The 16,092-nt window shown below is 46.1% G+C and overlaps 13 non-coding genes and 32 pseudogenes across 13 annotated transcripts; all 45 read left to right on the top strand.

Moving 5' to 3' along the window:
• The first annotated feature begins 999 nt into the window (after nt 1-999).
• On the top strand, nt 1,000-1,118 carry LOC136733157 (uncharacterized; annotated as a pseudogene).
• Nucleotides 1,119-1,333: 215 nt separating this feature from the next.
• On the top strand, nt 1,334-1,452 carry LOC136732867 (uncharacterized; annotated as a pseudogene).
• A 211-nt stretch (nt 1,453-1,663) lies between these two features.
• On the top strand, nt 1,664-1,782 carry LOC136733149 (uncharacterized; annotated as a pseudogene).
• A 219-nt stretch (nt 1,783-2,001) lies between these two features.
• Nucleotides 2,002-2,120, top strand: LOC136732904 (uncharacterized; annotated as a pseudogene).
• A 216-nt stretch (nt 2,121-2,336) lies between these two features.
• Nucleotides 2,337-2,455, top strand: LOC136732773 (5S ribosomal RNA). Its single transcript, XR_010810053.1, has one exon. It is a non-coding gene; the product is annotated as a 5S ribosomal RNA (ribosomal RNA).
• Nucleotides 2,456-2,664: 209 nt separating this feature from the next.
• Nucleotides 2,665-2,783, top strand: LOC136733073 (uncharacterized; annotated as a pseudogene).
• A 225-nt stretch (nt 2,784-3,008) lies between these two features.
• On the top strand, nt 3,009-3,127 carry LOC136732797 (uncharacterized; annotated as a pseudogene).
• Nucleotides 3,128-3,351: 224 nt separating this feature from the next.
• LOC136732795 (uncharacterized) lies at nt 3,352-3,470 on the top strand (annotated as a pseudogene).
• Nucleotides 3,471-3,684: 214 nt separating this feature from the next.
• LOC136732774 (5S ribosomal RNA) lies at nt 3,685-3,803 on the top strand. Its single transcript, XR_010810054.1, has one exon. It is a non-coding gene; the product is annotated as a 5S ribosomal RNA (ribosomal RNA).
• Nucleotides 3,804-4,012: 209 nt separating this feature from the next.
• LOC136733074 (uncharacterized) lies at nt 4,013-4,131 on the top strand (annotated as a pseudogene).
• Nucleotides 4,132-4,355: 224 nt separating this feature from the next.
• On the top strand, nt 4,356-4,474 carry LOC136732796 (uncharacterized; annotated as a pseudogene).
• A 224-nt stretch (nt 4,475-4,698) lies between these two features.
• On the top strand, nt 4,699-4,817 carry LOC136732892 (uncharacterized; annotated as a pseudogene).
• A 219-nt stretch (nt 4,818-5,036) lies between these two features.
• LOC136733055 (uncharacterized) lies at nt 5,037-5,155 on the top strand (annotated as a pseudogene).
• Nucleotides 5,156-5,370: 215 nt separating this feature from the next.
• Nucleotides 5,371-5,489, top strand: LOC136732829 (uncharacterized; annotated as a pseudogene).
• A 215-nt stretch (nt 5,490-5,704) lies between these two features.
• On the top strand, nt 5,705-5,823 carry LOC136733193 (uncharacterized; annotated as a pseudogene).
• A 221-nt stretch (nt 5,824-6,044) lies between these two features.
• On the top strand, nt 6,045-6,163 carry LOC136732820 (5S ribosomal RNA). The gene has a single exon (XR_010810065.1). It is a non-coding gene; the product is annotated as a 5S ribosomal RNA (ribosomal RNA).
• Nucleotides 6,164-6,379: 216 nt separating this feature from the next.
• LOC136733175 (uncharacterized) lies at nt 6,380-6,498 on the top strand (annotated as a pseudogene).
• A 220-nt stretch (nt 6,499-6,718) lies between these two features.
• Nucleotides 6,719-6,836, top strand: LOC136732974 (uncharacterized; annotated as a pseudogene).
• Nucleotides 6,837-7,045: 209 nt separating this feature from the next.
• Nucleotides 7,046-7,164, top strand: LOC136733000 (uncharacterized; annotated as a pseudogene).
• A 224-nt stretch (nt 7,165-7,388) lies between these two features.
• On the top strand, nt 7,389-7,507 carry LOC136732713 (5S ribosomal RNA). The gene has a single exon (XR_010809996.1). It is a non-coding gene; the product is annotated as a 5S ribosomal RNA (ribosomal RNA).
• Nucleotides 7,508-7,727: 220 nt separating this feature from the next.
• Nucleotides 7,728-7,845, top strand: LOC136733096 (uncharacterized; annotated as a pseudogene).
• A 209-nt stretch (nt 7,846-8,054) lies between these two features.
• Nucleotides 8,055-8,173, top strand: LOC136733001 (uncharacterized; annotated as a pseudogene).
• A 224-nt stretch (nt 8,174-8,397) lies between these two features.
• Nucleotides 8,398-8,516, top strand: LOC136732714 (5S ribosomal RNA). Its single transcript, XR_010809997.1, has one exon. It is a non-coding gene; the product is annotated as a 5S ribosomal RNA (ribosomal RNA).
• Nucleotides 8,517-8,736: 220 nt separating this feature from the next.
• Nucleotides 8,737-8,855, top strand: LOC136732946 (uncharacterized; annotated as a pseudogene).
• Nucleotides 8,856-9,071: 216 nt separating this feature from the next.
• LOC136733177 (uncharacterized) lies at nt 9,072-9,190 on the top strand (annotated as a pseudogene).
• A 220-nt stretch (nt 9,191-9,410) lies between these two features.
• LOC136733085 (uncharacterized) lies at nt 9,411-9,528 on the top strand (annotated as a pseudogene).
• Nucleotides 9,529-9,737: 209 nt separating this feature from the next.
• Nucleotides 9,738-9,856, top strand: LOC136733003 (uncharacterized; annotated as a pseudogene).
• A 224-nt stretch (nt 9,857-10,080) lies between these two features.
• LOC136732715 (5S ribosomal RNA) lies at nt 10,081-10,199 on the top strand. Its single transcript, XR_010809998.1, has one exon. It is a non-coding gene; the product is annotated as a 5S ribosomal RNA (ribosomal RNA).
• A 220-nt stretch (nt 10,200-10,419) lies between these two features.
• On the top strand, nt 10,420-10,538 carry LOC136732947 (uncharacterized; annotated as a pseudogene).
• Nucleotides 10,539-10,747: 209 nt separating this feature from the next.
• On the top strand, nt 10,748-10,866 carry LOC136733010 (uncharacterized; annotated as a pseudogene).
• A 224-nt stretch (nt 10,867-11,090) lies between these two features.
• LOC136732921 (uncharacterized) lies at nt 11,091-11,209 on the top strand (annotated as a pseudogene).
• Nucleotides 11,210-11,420: 211 nt separating this feature from the next.
• On the top strand, nt 11,421-11,539 carry LOC136732706 (5S ribosomal RNA). Its single transcript, XR_010809989.1, has one exon. It is a non-coding gene; the product is annotated as a 5S ribosomal RNA (ribosomal RNA).
• Nucleotides 11,540-11,749: 210 nt separating this feature from the next.
• Nucleotides 11,750-11,868, top strand: LOC136733004 (uncharacterized; annotated as a pseudogene).
• A 215-nt stretch (nt 11,869-12,083) lies between these two features.
• On the top strand, nt 12,084-12,202 carry LOC136732771 (5S ribosomal RNA). The gene has a single exon (XR_010810051.1). It is a non-coding gene; the product is annotated as a 5S ribosomal RNA (ribosomal RNA).
• Nucleotides 12,203-12,423: 221 nt separating this feature from the next.
• LOC136732707 (5S ribosomal RNA) lies at nt 12,424-12,542 on the top strand. Its single transcript, XR_010809990.1, has one exon. It is a non-coding gene; the product is annotated as a 5S ribosomal RNA (ribosomal RNA).
• Nucleotides 12,543-12,751: 209 nt separating this feature from the next.
• Nucleotides 12,752-12,870, top strand: LOC136732982 (uncharacterized; annotated as a pseudogene).
• A 225-nt stretch (nt 12,871-13,095) lies between these two features.
• On the top strand, nt 13,096-13,214 carry LOC136732925 (uncharacterized; annotated as a pseudogene).
• A 215-nt stretch (nt 13,215-13,429) lies between these two features.
• On the top strand, nt 13,430-13,548 carry LOC136733038 (uncharacterized; annotated as a pseudogene).
• A 221-nt stretch (nt 13,549-13,769) lies between these two features.
• Nucleotides 13,770-13,888, top strand: LOC136733005 (uncharacterized; annotated as a pseudogene).
• A 224-nt stretch (nt 13,889-14,112) lies between these two features.
• Nucleotides 14,113-14,231, top strand: LOC136733024 (5S ribosomal RNA). Its single transcript, XR_010810084.1, has one exon. It is a non-coding gene; the product is annotated as a 5S ribosomal RNA (ribosomal RNA).
• A 220-nt stretch (nt 14,232-14,451) lies between these two features.
• LOC136733006 (uncharacterized) lies at nt 14,452-14,570 on the top strand (annotated as a pseudogene).
• Nucleotides 14,571-14,794: 224 nt separating this feature from the next.
• On the top strand, nt 14,795-14,913 carry LOC136732781 (5S ribosomal RNA). Its single transcript, XR_010810061.1, has one exon. It is a non-coding gene; the product is annotated as a 5S ribosomal RNA (ribosomal RNA).
• Nucleotides 14,914-15,133: 220 nt separating this feature from the next.
• On the top strand, nt 15,134-15,252 carry LOC136732741 (5S ribosomal RNA). Its single transcript, XR_010810021.1, has one exon. It is a non-coding gene; the product is annotated as a 5S ribosomal RNA (ribosomal RNA).
• Nucleotides 15,253-15,462: 210 nt separating this feature from the next.
• LOC136732983 (uncharacterized) lies at nt 15,463-15,581 on the top strand (annotated as a pseudogene).
• Nucleotides 15,582-15,808: 227 nt separating this feature from the next.
• On the top strand, nt 15,809-15,927 carry LOC136732749 (5S ribosomal RNA). The gene has a single exon (XR_010810029.1). It is a non-coding gene; the product is annotated as a 5S ribosomal RNA (ribosomal RNA).
• Nucleotides 15,928-16,092: the final 165 nt, after the last annotated feature.

Below are 16,092 nucleotides of genomic sequence, written 5' to 3' on the forward strand. Positions count from 1 at the left end.
TGCCTTGTTGATGCTAGAGGTCAGAGGAGAATGGGCCGACTGATTCAAGCTGATAGAAGAGCAACTTTGACTGAAATAACCACTCGCTACAACCGAGGTATGCAGCAAAGCATTTGTGAAGCCACAACACGTACAACCTTGAGGCGGATGGGCTACAACAGCAGAAGACCCCACCGGGTACCACTCATCTCCACTACAAATAGGAAAAAGAGGTGAGACATTCAGATGGTAGAGTCAGAATTTGGCGTAAACAGAATGAGAACATGGATCCATCATGTCTTGTTACCACTGTGCAGGCTGGTGGTGGTGGTGTAATGGTGTGGGGGATGTCTTCTTGGCACACTTTAGGCCCCTTAGTGCCAATTGGGCATCGTTTAAATGCTACGGCCTACCTGAGCATTGTTTCTGACCATGTCCATCCCTTTTTGACCACCATGTACCCATCCTCTGATGGCTACTTCCAGCAGGATAATGCACCATGTCACAAAGGTCGAATCATTTCAAATTGGTTTCTTGAACATGACAATGAGTTCACTGTACTAAACTGGCCCCCACAGTCACCAGATCTCAACCCAATAGAGCATCTTTGGGATGTGGTGGAACGGGAGCTTCGTGCCCTGGATGTGCATCCCACAAATCTCCATCAACTGCAAGATGCTATCCTATCAATATGGGCCAACATTTCTAAAGAATGCTTTCAGCACCTTGTTGAATCAATGCCATGTAGAATTAAAGCAGTTCTGAAGGCGAAAGAGGGTCAAACACAGTATTAGTATGGTGTTCCTAATAATCCTTTAGGTGAGTTCATCGTAGCTCTTAATACTCTCTTTCTGTCTGGAGGAGATATAATTGAAGTATTGTACACGTACCCGGCTACTTTCAACACCCATTGCTGCACTGATATTTTTCCCTCCATTTTTCTTTATCCATTTTTTTTTTGCTGGAAGTTCCGTCAATACCCGTCAGCCTTTAAGAGACATCATGCAGCCAGGCCTCTTGGCTTGCGGCCACACCGTCCTGAACGCGCCCAATCTCATCAGATCTCGGAAGCTAAACGGGGCAAGGGTTCGTCAGTACTTGGATGGGTGACCTCCTGGAGATATCAGGTGCTGCAAGTTATTTCGTCTCCTGGGTAACTTTATCGTAGCTCTAAATACTCTCTTTCTGTCTGGAGGAGATATAATTGAAGAATTGTACACATACCCGGCTACTTTCAACACCCTTTGCTGCACTGATATTTTTCCCTCCATTTTTCTTTTTTCTTTTTTATTTTGCTGGAAGTTCCGTCAATAACCTCCAGCCTTTAAGAGACATCATGCAGCCAGGCCTCTTGGCTTGAGGCCACACCGGCCTGAACGCGCCCGATCTCGTCAGATCTCGGAAGCTAAACGGGGCAGGGCCTGGTCAGTACTTTGATGGGAGACCTCCTGGAAATACCAGGTGCTGCTAGCTTTTTCGTCTCCTGGGTAACTTCATCGTAGCTCTTAATACTCTCTTTCAGTCTGCAGGAGATATAATTGAAGAATTGTACATGTACCCGGCTACTTTCAACACCCTTTGCTGCACTGATATTTTTCCATCCATTTTTCTTTTTTTTTTTTTTGCTGGAAGTTCCATCAATACCCGCCAACCTTTAAGAGACATCATGCAGCCAGGCCTCTCGGCTTGCGGACACAAAGTCCTGAACGCGCCCGATCTCGTCAGATCTCGGAAACTAAACGGGGCAGGGCCTGGTCAGTACTTCGATGGGAGATCTCCTGGAAATACCAGGTGCTGCCAGCTTTTTACGTCTCCTGGGGAACTTCATCGTAGCTCTTAATACTCTCTTTCTGTCTGGAGAAGACATAATTGAAGAATTGTACACGTACCCGGCTACTTTCAACACCCTTTCCTGCACTGATATTTTTCCCTCCATTTTTCTATTTTTTTTTTTTTTTTTTTGCTGGAAATTCCGTCAATACCCGCCAGCCTTTAAGAGACATCATGCAGCCAGGCATCTCGGCTTGCGGCCACACCATCCTGAACGCGCCCGATCTCGTCAGATCTCGGAAGCTAAACGGGGCAGGACCTGGTCAGTACATGAATGTGAGACCTCCTGGAAATACCTGGTGCTGCAAGCTTTTACGTCTCCTGGGTAACTTTATCGTAGCTCTTAATACTCTCTATCTGTCTGGAGGAGATATAATTGAAGTATTGTACACGTACCCAGCTACTGTCAACACCATTTGCTGCACTGATATTTTTCCATCCATTTTTCTTTTTTTTTTTTTTTTTTTGCTGGAAGTTCCGTCAATACCCGCCAACCTTTAAGAGACATCATGCAGCCAGGCCTCTTGGCTTGCGGCCACACCGTCCTGAATGCGTCCGATCTCGTCAGATCTCGGAAGCTAAATGGGGCAGGGCCTGGTCAGTACTTGGATGGGAGACCTCCTAGAAATACCAGGTGCTGCAAGCTTTTTACGTCTCCTGGGTAACTTCATCGTAGCTCTTAATACTCTCTTTCTGTCTCCAGGAGATATAATTGAAGAATTGTACACGTACCCGGCTACTTTCAACACCGTTTGCTGCACTGGTATATTTCCCTCTATTGTTCCTTTTTTTTTTGGTGGCAGTTCCGTCAATACCCGCCAGCCTTTAAGAGACATCATGCAGCCAGGCATCTCGGCTTGCGGCCACACCATCCTGAACGCGCCCGATCTCGTCAGATCTCGGAAGCTAAACGGGGCAGGACCTGGTCAGTACATGAAAGTGAGACCTCCTGGAAATACCTAGTGCTGCAAGCTTTTACGTCTCCTGGGTAACTTTATCGTAGCTCTCAATACTCTCTCTCTGTCTGGAGGAGATATAATTGAAGTATTGTACACGTATCCAGCTACTGTCAACACCCTTTGCTGCACTGATATTTTTCCATCCACTTTTCTTTTTTTTTTTTTTTTTTTTTTTTTTTTGCTGGAAGTTCTGTCAATACCCGCCAACCTTTAAGAGACATCATGCAGCCAGGCCTTTCGGCTTGTGGCCACACCGTCCTGAATGCGCCCGATCTCGTCAGATCTCGGAAGCTAAACGGGGCAGTGCCTGGTCAGTACTTGGATGGGAGACCTCCTAGAAATACCAGGTGCTGCAAGCTTTTACGTCTCCTGGGTAACTTTATCGTAGCTCTCAATACTCTCTCTCTGTCTGGAGGAGATATAATTGAAGTATTGTACACGTATCCAGCTACTGTCAACACCCTTTGCTGCACTGATATTTTTCCATCCATTTTTCTTTTTTCTTTTTTTCTTTTTTTTTTTTGCTGGAAGTTCCGTCAATACCCGCCAACCTTTAAGAGACATCATGCAGCCAGGCCTTTCGGCTTGTGGCCACACCGTCCTGAATGCGCCCGATCTCGTAAGATCTCGGAAGCTAAACGGGGCAGGACCTGGTCAGTACTTGGATGGGAGACCTCCTGGAAATACCTGGTGCTGCAAGATTTTACGTCTCCTGGGTAACTTTATCGTAGCTCTTAGTTCTTTCTTTCTGTCTGGAGGAGATATAATTGAAGAATTGTACACGTACCCAGCTACTGTCAACACCCTTTGCTGCACTGATATTTTTCCATCCATTTTTCTTTTTTTTTTTTTTTTTGCTGGAAGTTCCGTCAATACCCGCCAACCTTTAAGAGACATCATGCAGCCAGGCCTCTTGGCTTGCGGCCACACCGTCCTGAATGCGTCCGATCTCGTCAGATCTCGGAAGCTAAATGGGGCAGGGCCTGGTCAGTACTTGGATGGGAGACCTCCTAGAAATACCAGGTGCTGCAAGCTTTTTACGTCTCCTGGGTAACTTCATCGTAGCTCTTAATACTCTCTTTCTGTCTCCAGGAGATATAATTGAAGAATTGTACACGTACCCGGCTACTTTCAACACCCTTTGCTGCACTGGTATATTTCCCTCTATTGTTCCTTTTTTTTTTGGTGGCAGTTCCGTCAATACCCGCCAGCCTTTAAGAGACATCATGCAGCCAGGCATCTCGGCTTGCGGCCACACCATCCTGAACGCGCCCGATCTCGTCAGATCTCGGAAGCTAAACGGGGCAGGACCTGGTCAGTACATGAAAGTGAGACCTCCTGGAAATACCTAGTGCTGCAAGCTTTTACGTCTCCTGGGTAACTTTATCGTAGCTCTCAATACTCTCTCTCTGTCTGGAGGAGATATAATTGAAGTATTGTACACGTATCCAGCTACTGTCAACACCCTTTGCTGCACTGATATTTTTCCATCCATTTTTCTTTTTTCTTTTTTTCTTTTTTTTTTTTGCTGGAAGTTCCGTCAATACCCGCCAACCTTTAAGAGACATCATGCAGCCAGGCCTTTCGGCTTGTGGCCACACCGTCCTGAATGCGCCCGATCTCGTAAGATCTCGGAAGCTAAACGGGGCAGGACCTGGTCAGTACTTGGATGGGAGACCTCCTGGAAATACCTGGTGCTGCAAGATTTTACGTCTCCTGGGTAACTTTATCGTAGCTCTTAGTTCTTTCTTTCTGTCTGGAGGAGATATAATTGAAGAATTGTACACGTACCCAGCTACTGTCAACACCCTTTGCTGCACTGATATTTTTCCATCCATTTTTCTTTTTTTTTTTTTTCTTTTTTTTTTTTGCTGGAAGTTCTGTCAATACCCGCCAACCTTTAAGAGACATCATGCAGCCAGGCCTTTCGGCTTGTGGCCACACCGTCCTGAATGCGCCCGATCTCGTCAGATCTCGGAAGCTAAACGGGGCAGGGCCTGGTCAGTACTTGGATGGGAGACCTCCTAGAAATACCAGGTGCTTAAAGCTTTTTACGTCTCCTGGGTAACTTCATCGTAGCTCTTAATACTCTCTTTCTGTCTCCAGGAGATATAATTGAAGAATTGTACACGTACCCGGCTACTTTCAACACCCTTTCCTGCACTGATATTTTTCCCTCCAGTTTTCTATTTTTTTTTTTTTTTTTTTGCTGGAAGTTCCGTCAATACCCGCCAGCCTTTAAGAGACATCATGCAGCCAGGCATCTCGGCTTGCGGCCACACCATCCTGAACTCGCCCGATCTCGTCAGATCTTGGAAGCTAAACGGGGCAGGACCTGGTCAGTACATGAATGTGAGACCTCCTGGAAATACCTGGTGCTGCAAGCTTTTACGTCTCCTGGGTAACTTTATCGTAGCTCTTAATACTCTCTATCTGTCTGGAGGAGATATATTTGAAGAATTGTACACGTACCCGGCTACTTTCAACACCCTTTCCTGCACTGATATTTTTCCATCCATTTTTCTTTTTTTTTTTTTTTTTTGCTGGAAATTCCGTCAATACACGCCAGCCTTTAAGAGACATCATGCAGCCAGACATCTCGGCTTGCGGCCACACCGTCCTGAACGCGCCCGATCTCGTCAGATCTCGGAAGCTAAACGGGGCAGGACCTGGTCAGTACTTGAATGTGAGACCTCCTGGAAATACCTGGTGCTGCAAGCTTTTACGTCTCCTGGGTAACTTTATCGTAGCTCTTAATACTCTCTATCTGTCTGGAGGAGATATAATTGAAGAATTGTACACGTACCCGGCTACCTTCAACACGCTTTGCTGCACTGATATTTTTCCCTCCATTTTTCTTTTTTCTTTTGTTTCTTGCTGGAAGTTCCATCAATACCCTCCAGCCTTTAAGAGACATCATGCAGCCAGGCCTCTTGGCTTGAGGCCACACCGTCCTGAAGACGCAAGATCTCGTCAGATCTCGGAAGAAAAACTGGGCAGGGCCTGGTCAGTAATTGGATGGTTGACCTCCTGGAAATACCAGGTGCTGAAAGCTTTTTACATCTCCTGGGTAACTTCAGCGTAGCTCTTAATACTCTCATTCAGTCTGGAGGAGATATAATTGAAGAATTGTACATGTACCCGGCTACTTTCAACACCCTGTCCTGCACTGATATTTTTCCCTCCATTTTTCTATTTATTTATTTTTTATTTTTTGCTGGAAGTTCCGTCAATACCCGCCAGCCTTTAAGAGACATCATGCAGCCAGGCCTCTTGGCTTGCGGCCACACCGTCCTGAACACGCCCGATCTCATCAGATCTCGGAAGCTAAGCGGGGCAGGGCCTGGTCAGTACTTGGATGGGTGACCTCCTGGAAATACCAGGTGCTGCAAGCTTTTTACGTCTCCTGGGTAACTTCATCATAGCTCTTAATACTCTCTTTCAGTCTGTAGGAGATATTATTGAAGAATTGTACACGTACCCGGCTACTTTCAAAACCCTTTGCTGCACTGATATTTTTCCCTCCATTTTTCTTTTTTCTTTTTTTTTTTGCTGGAAGTTCCGTCAATACCCGCCAGCCTTAAAGAGACATCATGCAGCCGGGCCTCTCGGCTTTCGGCCACACCGTCCTGAATGCGCATGATATCGTCAGATCTCGGAAGCTAAACGGGGCAGGACCTGGTCAGTACTTGAATGTGAGACCTCCTGGAAATACCAGGTGCTGCAAGCTTTTACGTCTCCTGGGTAACTTTATCGTAGCTCTTAATACTCTCTCTCAGTCTGCAGGAGATATAATTGAAGAATTGTACACGTACCCGGCTACTTTCAACACCCTTTCCTGCACTGATATTTTTCCCTCCATTTTTCTATTTTTTTTTTTTTTTTCTTTTGCTGGAAGTTCCGTCAATACCCGCCAACCTTTAAGAGACATCATGCAGCCAGGCCTTTCGGCTTGTGGCCACACCGTCCTGAATGCGCCCGATCTCGTCAGATCTCGGAAGCTGAACAGGGCAGGGTCTGGTCAGTACTTGGATGGGAGACCTCCTAGAAATACCAGTGCTGCAAGCTTTTTACGTCTCCTGGGTAACTTCATCGTAGCTCTTAATACTCTCTTTCTGTCTCCAGGAGATATAATTGAAGAATTGTACACGTACCCGGCTACTTTCAACACCCTTTGCTGCACTGGTACATTTCCCTGTATTTTTCTTTTTTTTTTTGCTGGCAGTTCCGTCAATACCCGCCAGCCTTTAAGAGACATCATGTAGCCAGGCATCTCGGCTTGCGGCCACACCATCCTGAACGCGCCCGATCTCGTCAGATCTCGGAAGCTAAACGGGGCAGGACCTGGTCAGTACATGAATGTGAGACCTCCTGGAAATACCTAGTGCTGCAAGCTTTTACGTCTCCTGGGTAACTTTATCGTAGCTCTTAATACTCTCTCTCTGTCTGGTGGAGATATAATTGAAGTATTGTACACGTATCCAGCTACTGTCAACACCCTTTGCTGCACTGATATTTTTCCATCCATTTTTATTTTTTATTTTTTTATTTTTATTTTTTGCTGGAAGTTCCGTCAATACCCGCCAACCTTTAAGAGACATCATGCAGCCAGGCCTTTCGGCTTGTGGCCACACCGTCCTGAACGCGCCCGATCTCGTCAGATCTCGGAAGCTAAACGGGGCAGGGCCTGGTCAGTACTTGGATGGGAGACCTCCTAGAAATACCAGGTGCTGCAAGCTTTTTACGTCTCCTGGGTAACTTCATCGTAGCTCTTAATACTCTCTTTCTGTCTCCAGGAGATATAATTGAAGAATTGTACACGTACCCGGCTACTTTCAACACCCTTTCCTGCACTGATATTTTTCCCTCCATTTTTCTATTTTTTTTTTTTTTTTTTTTGCTGGAAGTTCCGTCAATACCCGCCAACCTTTAAGAGACATCATGCAGCCAGGCCTTTCGGCTTGTGGCCACACCGTCCTGAATGCGCCCGATCGCGTAAGATCTCGGAAGCTGAACGGGGCAGGGTCTGGTCAGTACTTGGATGGGAGACCTCCTAGAAATACCAGTGCTGCAAGCTTTTTACGTCTCCTGGGTAACTTCATCGTAGCTCTTAATACTCTCTTTCTGTCTCCAGGAGATATAATTGAAGAATTGTACACGTACCCGGCTACTTTCAACACCCTTTGCTGCACTGGTATATTTCCCTGTATTTTTCTTTTTTTTTTTGCTGGCAGTTCCGTCAATACCCGCCAGCCTTTAAGAGACATCATGTAGCCAGGCATCTCGGCTTGCGGCCACACCATCCTGAACGCGCCCGATCTCGTCAGATCTCGGAAGCTAAACGGGGCAGGACCTGGTCAGTACATGAATGTGAGACCTCCTGGAAATACCTAGTGCTGCAAGCTTTTACGTCTCCTGGGTAACTTTATCGTAGCTCTTAATACTCTCTCTCTGTCTGGTGGAGATATAATTGAAGTATTGTACACGTATCCAGCTACTGTCAACACCCTTTGCTGCACTGATATTTTTCCATCCATTTTTCTTTTTTATTTTTTTATTTTTATTTTTTGCTGGAAGTTCCGTCAATACCCGCCAACCTTTAAGAGACATCATGCAGCCAGGCCTTTCGGCTTGTGGCCACACCGTCCTGAACGCGCCCGATCTCGTCAGATCTCGGAAGCTAAACGGGGCAGGGCCTGGTCAGTACTTGGATGGGAGACCTCCTAGAAATACCAGGTGCTGCAAGCTTTTTACGTCTCCTGGGTAACTTCATCGTAGCTCTTAATACTCTCTTTCTGTCTCCAGGAGATATAATTGAAGAATTGTACACGTACCCGGCTACTTTCAACACCCTTTCCTGCACTGATATTTTTCCCTCCATTTTTCTATTTTTTTTTTTTTTTTTTTTGCTGGAAGTTCCGTCAATACCCGCCAACCTTTAAGAGACATCATGCAGCCAGGCCTTTCGGCTTGTGGCCACACCGTCCTGAATGCGCCCGATCGCGTAAGATCTCGGAAGCTGAACGGGGCAGGGTCTGGTCAGTACTTGGATGGGAGACCTCCTAGAAATACCAGGTGCTGCAAGCTTTTTACGTCTCCTGGGTAACTTCATCGTAGCTCTTAATACTCTCTTTCAGTCTGTAGGAGATATTATTGAAGAATTGTACACGTACCCGGCTACTTTCAAAACCCTTTGCTGCACTGATATTTTTCCCTCCATTTTTCTTTTTTCTTTTTTTTTTTGCTGGAAGTTCCGTCAATACCCGCCAGCCTTAAAGAGACATCATGCAGCCGGGCCTCTCGGCTTTCGGCCACACCGTCCTGAATGCGCATGATATCGTCAGATCTCGGAAGCTAAACGGGGCAGGACCTGGTCAGTACTTGAATGTGAGACCTCCTGGAAATACCAGGTGCTGCAAGCTTTTACGTCTCCTGGGTAACTTTATCGTAGCTCTTAATACTCTCTCTCAGTCTGCAGGAGATATAATTGAAGAATTGTACACGTACCCGTCTACTTTCAACCCCCTTTCCTGCACTGATATTTTTCCCTCCAATTTTCTATTTTTTTTTTTTTTTTCTTTTGCTGGAAGTTCCGTCAATACCCGCCAACCTTTAAGAGACATCATGCAGCCAGGCCTTTCGGCTTGTGGCCACACCGTCCTGAATGCGCCCGATCTCGTCAGATCTCGGAAGCTGAACGGGGCAGGGTCTTGTCAGTACTTGGATGGGAGACCTCCTAGAAATACCAGTGCTGCAAGCTTTTTACGTCTCCTGGGTAACTTCATCGTAGCTCTTAATACTCTCTTTCTGTCTCCAGGAGATATAATTGAAGAATTGTACACGTACCCGGCTACTTTCAACACCCTTTGCTGCACTGGTATATTTCCCTGTATTTTTCTTTTTTTTTTTGCTGGCAGTTCCGTCAATACCCGCCAGCCTTTAAGAGACATCATGTAGCCAGGCATCTCGGCTTGCGGCCACACCATCCTGAACGCGCCCGATCTCGTCAGATCTCGGAAGCTAAACGGGGCAGGACCTGGTCAGTACATGAATGTGAGACCTCCTGGAAATACCTAGTGCTGCAAGCTTTTACGTCTCCTGGGTAACTTTATCGTAGCTCTTAATACTCTCTCTCTGTCTGGTGGAGATATAATTGAAGTATTGTACACGTATCCAGCTACTGTCAACACCCTTTGCTGCACTGATATTTTTCCATCCATTTTTCTTTTATATTTTTTTATTTTTATTTTTTGCTGGAAGTTCCGTCAATACCCGCCAACCTTTAAGAGACATCATGCAGCCAGGCCTTTCGGCTTGTGGCCACACCGTCCTGAACGCGCCCGATCTCGTCAGATCTCGGAAGCTAAACGGGGCAGGGCCTGGTCAGTACTTGGATGGGAGACCTCCTAGAAATACCAGGTGCTGCAAGCTTTTTACGTCTCCTGGGTAACTTCATCGTAGCTCTTAATACTCTCTTTCTGTCTCCAGGAGATATAATTGAAGAATTGTACACGTACCCGGCTACTTTCAACACCCTTTCCTGCACTGATATTTTTCCCTCCATTTTTCTATTTTTTTTTATTTTTTTTTTGCTGGAAGTTCCGTCAATACCCGCCAACCTTTAAGAGACATCATGCAGCCAGGCCTTTCGGCTTGTGGCCACACCGTCCTGAATGCGCCCGATCGCGTAAGATCTCGGAAGCTGAACGGGGCAGGGTCTGGTCAGTACTTGGATGGGAGACCTCCTAGAAATACCAGGTGCTGCAAGCTGTTTACGTCTCCTGGGTAACTTCATCGTAGCTCTTAATACTCTCTTTCTGTCTCCAGGAGATATAATTGAAGAATTGTATACGTACCCGGCTACTTTCAACACCCTTTGCTGCACTGGTATATTTCCCTCTATTTTTCTTTTTTTTTTTGCTGGAAGTTCCGTCAATACCCGCCAGCCTTTAAGAGACATCATGCAGCCAGGCATCTCGGCTTGCGGCCACACCATCCTGAACGCTCCCGATCTCGTCAGATCTCGGAAGCTAAACGGGGCAGGACCTGGTCAGTACATGAATGTGAGACCTCCTGGAAATACCTAGTGCTGCAAGCTTTTACGTGTCCTGGGTAACTTTATCGTAGCTCTTAATACTCTCTCTCTGTCTGGAGGAGATATAATTGAAGTATTGTACACGTATCCAGCTACTGTCAACACCCTTTGCTGCACTGATATTTTTCCATCCATTTTTCTTTTTTCTTTTTTTCTTTTTCTCTTTTGCTGGAAGTTCCGTCAATACCCGCCAACCTTTAAGAGACATCATGCAGCCAGGCCTTTCGGCTTGTGGCCACACCGTCCTGAATGCGCCCGATCTCGTCAGATCTCGGAAGCTAAACGGGGCAGGGCCTGGTCAGTACTTGGATGGTAGACCTCCTAGAAATACCAGATGCTGTAAGCTTTTACGTGTCCTGGGTAACTTTATCGTAGCTCTTAATTCTCTCTTTCTGTCTGCAGGAGATTTAATTGAAGAATTGTACACGTACCCAGCTACTGTCAACACCCTTTGCTGCACTGATATTTTTCCATCCATTTTTCTTTTTTTTTTTTTTGCTGGAAGTTCCGTCAATACCCGCCAACCTTTAAGAGACATCATGCAGCCAGGCCTTTCGGCTTGTGGCCACACCGTCCTGAATGCGCCCGATCTCGTCAGATCTCGGAAGCTAAACGGGGCAGGGCCTGGTCAGTACTTGGATGGGAGACCTCCTAGAAATACCAGGTGCTGCAAGCTTTTTACGTCTCCTGGGTGACTTCATCGTAGCTCTTAATACTCTCTTTCTGTCTCCAGGAGATATAATTGAAGAATTGTACACGTACCTGGCTACTTTCAACACCCTTTGCTGCACTGGTATATTTCCCTCTATTTTTCTTTTTTTTTTTTGCTGGAAGTTCCGTCAATACCCGCCAGCCTTTAAGAGACATCATGCAGCCAGGCATCTCGGCTTGCGGCCACACCATCCTGAACGCGCCCGATCTCGTCAGATCTCGGAAGCTAAACGGGGCAGGACCTGGTCAGTACATGAATGTGAGACCTCCTGGAAATACCTAGTGCTGCAAGCTTTTACGTCTCCTGGGTAACTTTATCGTAGCTCTTAATACTCTCTCTCTGTCTGGAGGAGATTTAATTGAAGAATTGTACACCTACTAGGCTACTTTCAACACCCTTTGCTGCACTGATATTTTTCCCTCCATTTTTCTTTTTATTTTATTTTTTTGCTGGAAGTTCCGTCAATATCCGCCAGCCTTTAAGAGACATCATGCAGCCAGGCCTCTTGGCTTGTAGTCACACCGTCCTGAATGCGCCCGATCTCGTCAGATCTCGGAAGCTAAACGGGGCAGGGCCTGGTCAGTACTTGGATGGTAGACCTCCTAGAAATACCAGGTGCTGCAAGCTTTTTACGTCTCCTGGGTAACTTCATCGTAGCTCTTAATACTCTCTTTCTGTCTCCAGGAGATATAATTGAAGAATTGTACACGTACCCGGCTACTTTCAACACCCTTTCCTGCACTGATATTTTTCCCTCCATTTTTCTATTTTTTTTTTTTTTTTTTTTTGCTGGAAGTTCCGTCAATACCCGCCAACCTTTAAGAGGCATCATGCAGCCAGGCCTTTCGGCTTGTGGCCACACCGTCCTGAATGCGCCCGATCTCGTCAGATCTCGGAAGCTAAACGGGGCAGGGCCTGGTCAGTACTTGGATGGGAGACCTCCTAGAAATACCAGGTGCTGCAAGCTTTTTACGTCTCCTGGGTAACTTCATCGTAGCTCTTAATACTCTCTTTCTGTCTCCAGGAGATATAATTGAAGAATTGTACACGTACCCGGCTACTTTCAACACCCTTTGCTGCACTGGTATATTTCCCTCTATTTTTCTTTTTTTTTTTGCTGGCAGTTCCGTCAATACCCGCCAGCCTTTAAGAGACATCATGCAGCCAGGCATCTCGGCTTGCGGCCACACCATCCTGAACGCGCCCGATCTCGTCAGATCTCGGAAGCTAAACGGGGCAGGACCTGGTCAGTACATGAATGTGAGACCTCCTGGAAGTACCTGGTGCTGCTAGCTTTTACGTCTCCTGGGTAACTTTATCGTAGCTCTTAATACTCTCTATCTGTCTGGAGGAGATATAATTGAAGTATTGTACACGTACCCAGCTACTGTCAACACCCTTTGCTGCACTGATATTTTTCCATCCATTTTTCTTTTTTTTTTTTTTTTTTTTTTTTTTTTGCTGGAAGTTCCGTCAATACCCGCCAACCTTTAAGAGACATCATGCAGCCAGGCCTCTCGGCTTGCGGCCACACCGTCCTGAACGCGCCCAATCGCGTAAGATTTCGGAAGCTAAACGGGGCAGGACCTGGTCAGTACTTGGATGGGAGACCTCCTGGAAATACCTGGTGCTGCAAGCTTTTACGTGTCCTGGGTAACTTTATCGTAGCTCTTAATACTCTCTTTCTGTCTCCAGGAGATATAATTGAAGAATTGTACACGTACTACGCTACTTTCAACACCCTTTGCTGCACTGATATTTTTCCCTCCATTTTTCTTTTTATTTTATTTTTTTGCTGGAAGTTCCGGCAATATCCGCCAGCCTTTAAGAGACATCATGCAGCCAGGCCTCTTGGCTTGTAGTCACACCGTCCTGAATGCGCCCGATCATATCAGATTTCGGAAGCTAAACGGGGCAGGGCCTGGTCAGTACATGGATGTGTGACCTCCTGGAAATACCAGGTGCTGCAAGCTTTTTACGTCTCCTGGGTAACTTCATCGTAGCTCTTAATACTCTCTTTCTGTCTCCAGGAGATATAATTGAAGAATTGTACACGTACCCGGCTACTTTCAACACCCTTTGCTGCACTGATATTTTTCCCTCCATTTTTCTATTTTTTTTTTTTTTTTTTTTTGCTGGAAGTTCCGTCAATACCCGCCAGCCTTTAAGAGACATCATGCAGCCAGGCATCTCGGCTTGCGGCCACACCATCCTGAACGCGCCCGATCTCGTCAGATCTCGGAAGCTAAACGGGGCAGGACCTGGTCAGTACATGAATGTGAGACCTCCTGGAAATACCTAGTGCTGCAAGCTTTTACGTCTCCTGGGTAACTTTATCGTAGCTCTTAATACTCTCTCTCTGTCTGGAGGAGATATAATTGAAGTATTGTACACGTATCCAGCTACTGTCAACACCCTTTGCTGCACTGATATTTTTCCATCCATTTTTCTTTTTTATTTTTTTATTTTTATTTTTTGCAGGAAGTTCCGTCAATACCCGCCAACCTTTAAGAGACATCATGCAGCCAGGCCTTTCGGCTTGTGGCCACACCGTCCTGAATGCGCCCGATCTCGTCAGATCTCGGAAGCTAAACGGGGCAGGACCTGGTCAGTACTTGGATGGGAGACCTCCTGGAAATACCTGGTGCTGCAAGCTTTTACGTCTCCTGGGTAACTTTATCGTAGCTCTTAATTCTCTCTTTCTGTCTGGAGGAGATATAATTGAAGAATTGTACACGTACCCGGCTACTTTCAACACCCTTTGCTGCACTGATATTTTTCCCTCCATTTTTCTATTTTTTTTTTTTTTTTTTTTTGCTGGAAGTTCCGTCAATACCCGCCAGCCTTTAAGAGACATCATGCAGCCAGGCATCTCGGCTTGCGGCCACACCATCCTGAACGCGCCCGATCTCGTCAGATCTCGGAAGCTAAACGGGGCAGGACCTGGTCAGTACATGAATGTGAGACCTCCTGGAAATACCTAGTGCTGCAAGCTTTTACGTCTCCTGGGTAACTTTATCGTAGCTCTTAATACTCTCTCTCTGTCTGGAGGAGATATAATTGAAGTATTGTACACGTATCCAGCTACTGTCAACACCCTTTGCTGCACTGATATTTTTCCATCCATTTTTCTTTTTTCTTTTTTTATTTTTATTTTTTGCTGGAAGTTCCGTCAATACCCGCCAACCTTTAAGAGACATCATGCAGCCAGGCCTTTCGGCTTGTGGCCACACCGTCTTGAATGCGCCCGATCTCGTCAGATCTCGGAAGCTAAACGGGGCAGGGCCTGGTCAGTACTTGGATGGTAGACCTCCTAGAAATACCAGGTGCTGCAAGCTTTTTACGTCTCCTGGGTAACTTCATCGTAGCTCTTAATACTCTCTTTCTGTCTCCAGGAGATATAATTGAAGAATTGTACACGTACCCGGCTACTTTCAACACCCTTTCCTGCACTGATATTTTTCCCTCCATTTTTCTATTTTTTTTTTTTTTTTTTTTGCTGGAAGTTCCGTCAATACCCGCCAACCTTTAAGAGACATCATGCAGCCAGGCCTTTCGGCTTGTGGCCACACCGTCCTGAATGCGCCCGATCTCGTCAGATCTCGGAAGCTAAACGGGGCAGGGCCTGGTCAGTACTTGGATGGGAGACCTCCTAGAAATACTAGGTGCTGCAAGCTTTTTACGTCTCCTGGGTAACTTCATTGTAGCTCTTAATACTCTCTTTCTGTCTCCAGGAGATATAATTGAAGAATTGTACACGTACCCGGCTACTTTCAACACCCTTTGCTGCACTGGTATATTTCCCTCTATTTTTCTTTTTTTTTTTTGCTGGCAGTTCCGTCAATACCCGCCAGCCTTTAAGAGACATCATGCAGCCAGGCATCTCGGCTTGCGGCCACACCATCCTGAACGCGCCCGATCTCGTCAGATCTCGGAAGCTAAACGGGGCAGGACCTGGTCAGTACATGAATGTGAGACCTCCTGGAAGTACCTGGTGCTGCTAGCTTTTACGTCTCCTGGGTAACTTTATCGTAGCTCTTAATACTCTCTATCTGTCTGGAGGAGATATAATTGAAGTATTGTACACGTACCCAGCTACTGTCAACACCCTTTGCTGCACTGATATTTTTCCATCCATTTTTCTTTTTTTTTTTTTTTTTTTTTTTTTTTTTTGCTGGAAGTTCCGTCAATACCCGCCAACCTTTAAGAGACATCATGCAGCCAGGCCTTTCGGATTGTGGCCACACCGTCCTGAATGCGCCCGATCTCGTCAGATCTCGGAAGCTAAACGGGGCAGGGCCTGGTCAGTACTTGGATGGGAGACCTCCTAGAAATACCAGGTGCTGCAAGCTGTTTACGTCTCCTGGGTAACTTCATCGTAGCTCTTAATACTCTCTTTCTGTCTGCAGGAGATATAATTGAAGAATTGTACACGTACCCAGCTACTTTCAACACCCTTTCCTGCACAGATATTTTTCCCTCCATTTTTCTATTTTTTTTTTTTTTTTTTTTGCTGG

The sequence above is a fragment of the Amia ocellicauda genome, unplaced genomic scaffold, assembly GCF_036373705.1.
Source record: "Amia ocellicauda isolate fAmiCal2 unplaced genomic scaffold, fAmiCal2.hap1 HAP1_SCAFFOLD_35, whole genome shotgun sequence".
In the NCBI taxonomy this organism is placed as follows: domain Eukaryota; kingdom Metazoa; phylum Chordata; class Actinopteri; order Amiiformes; family Amiidae; genus Amia; species Amia ocellicauda.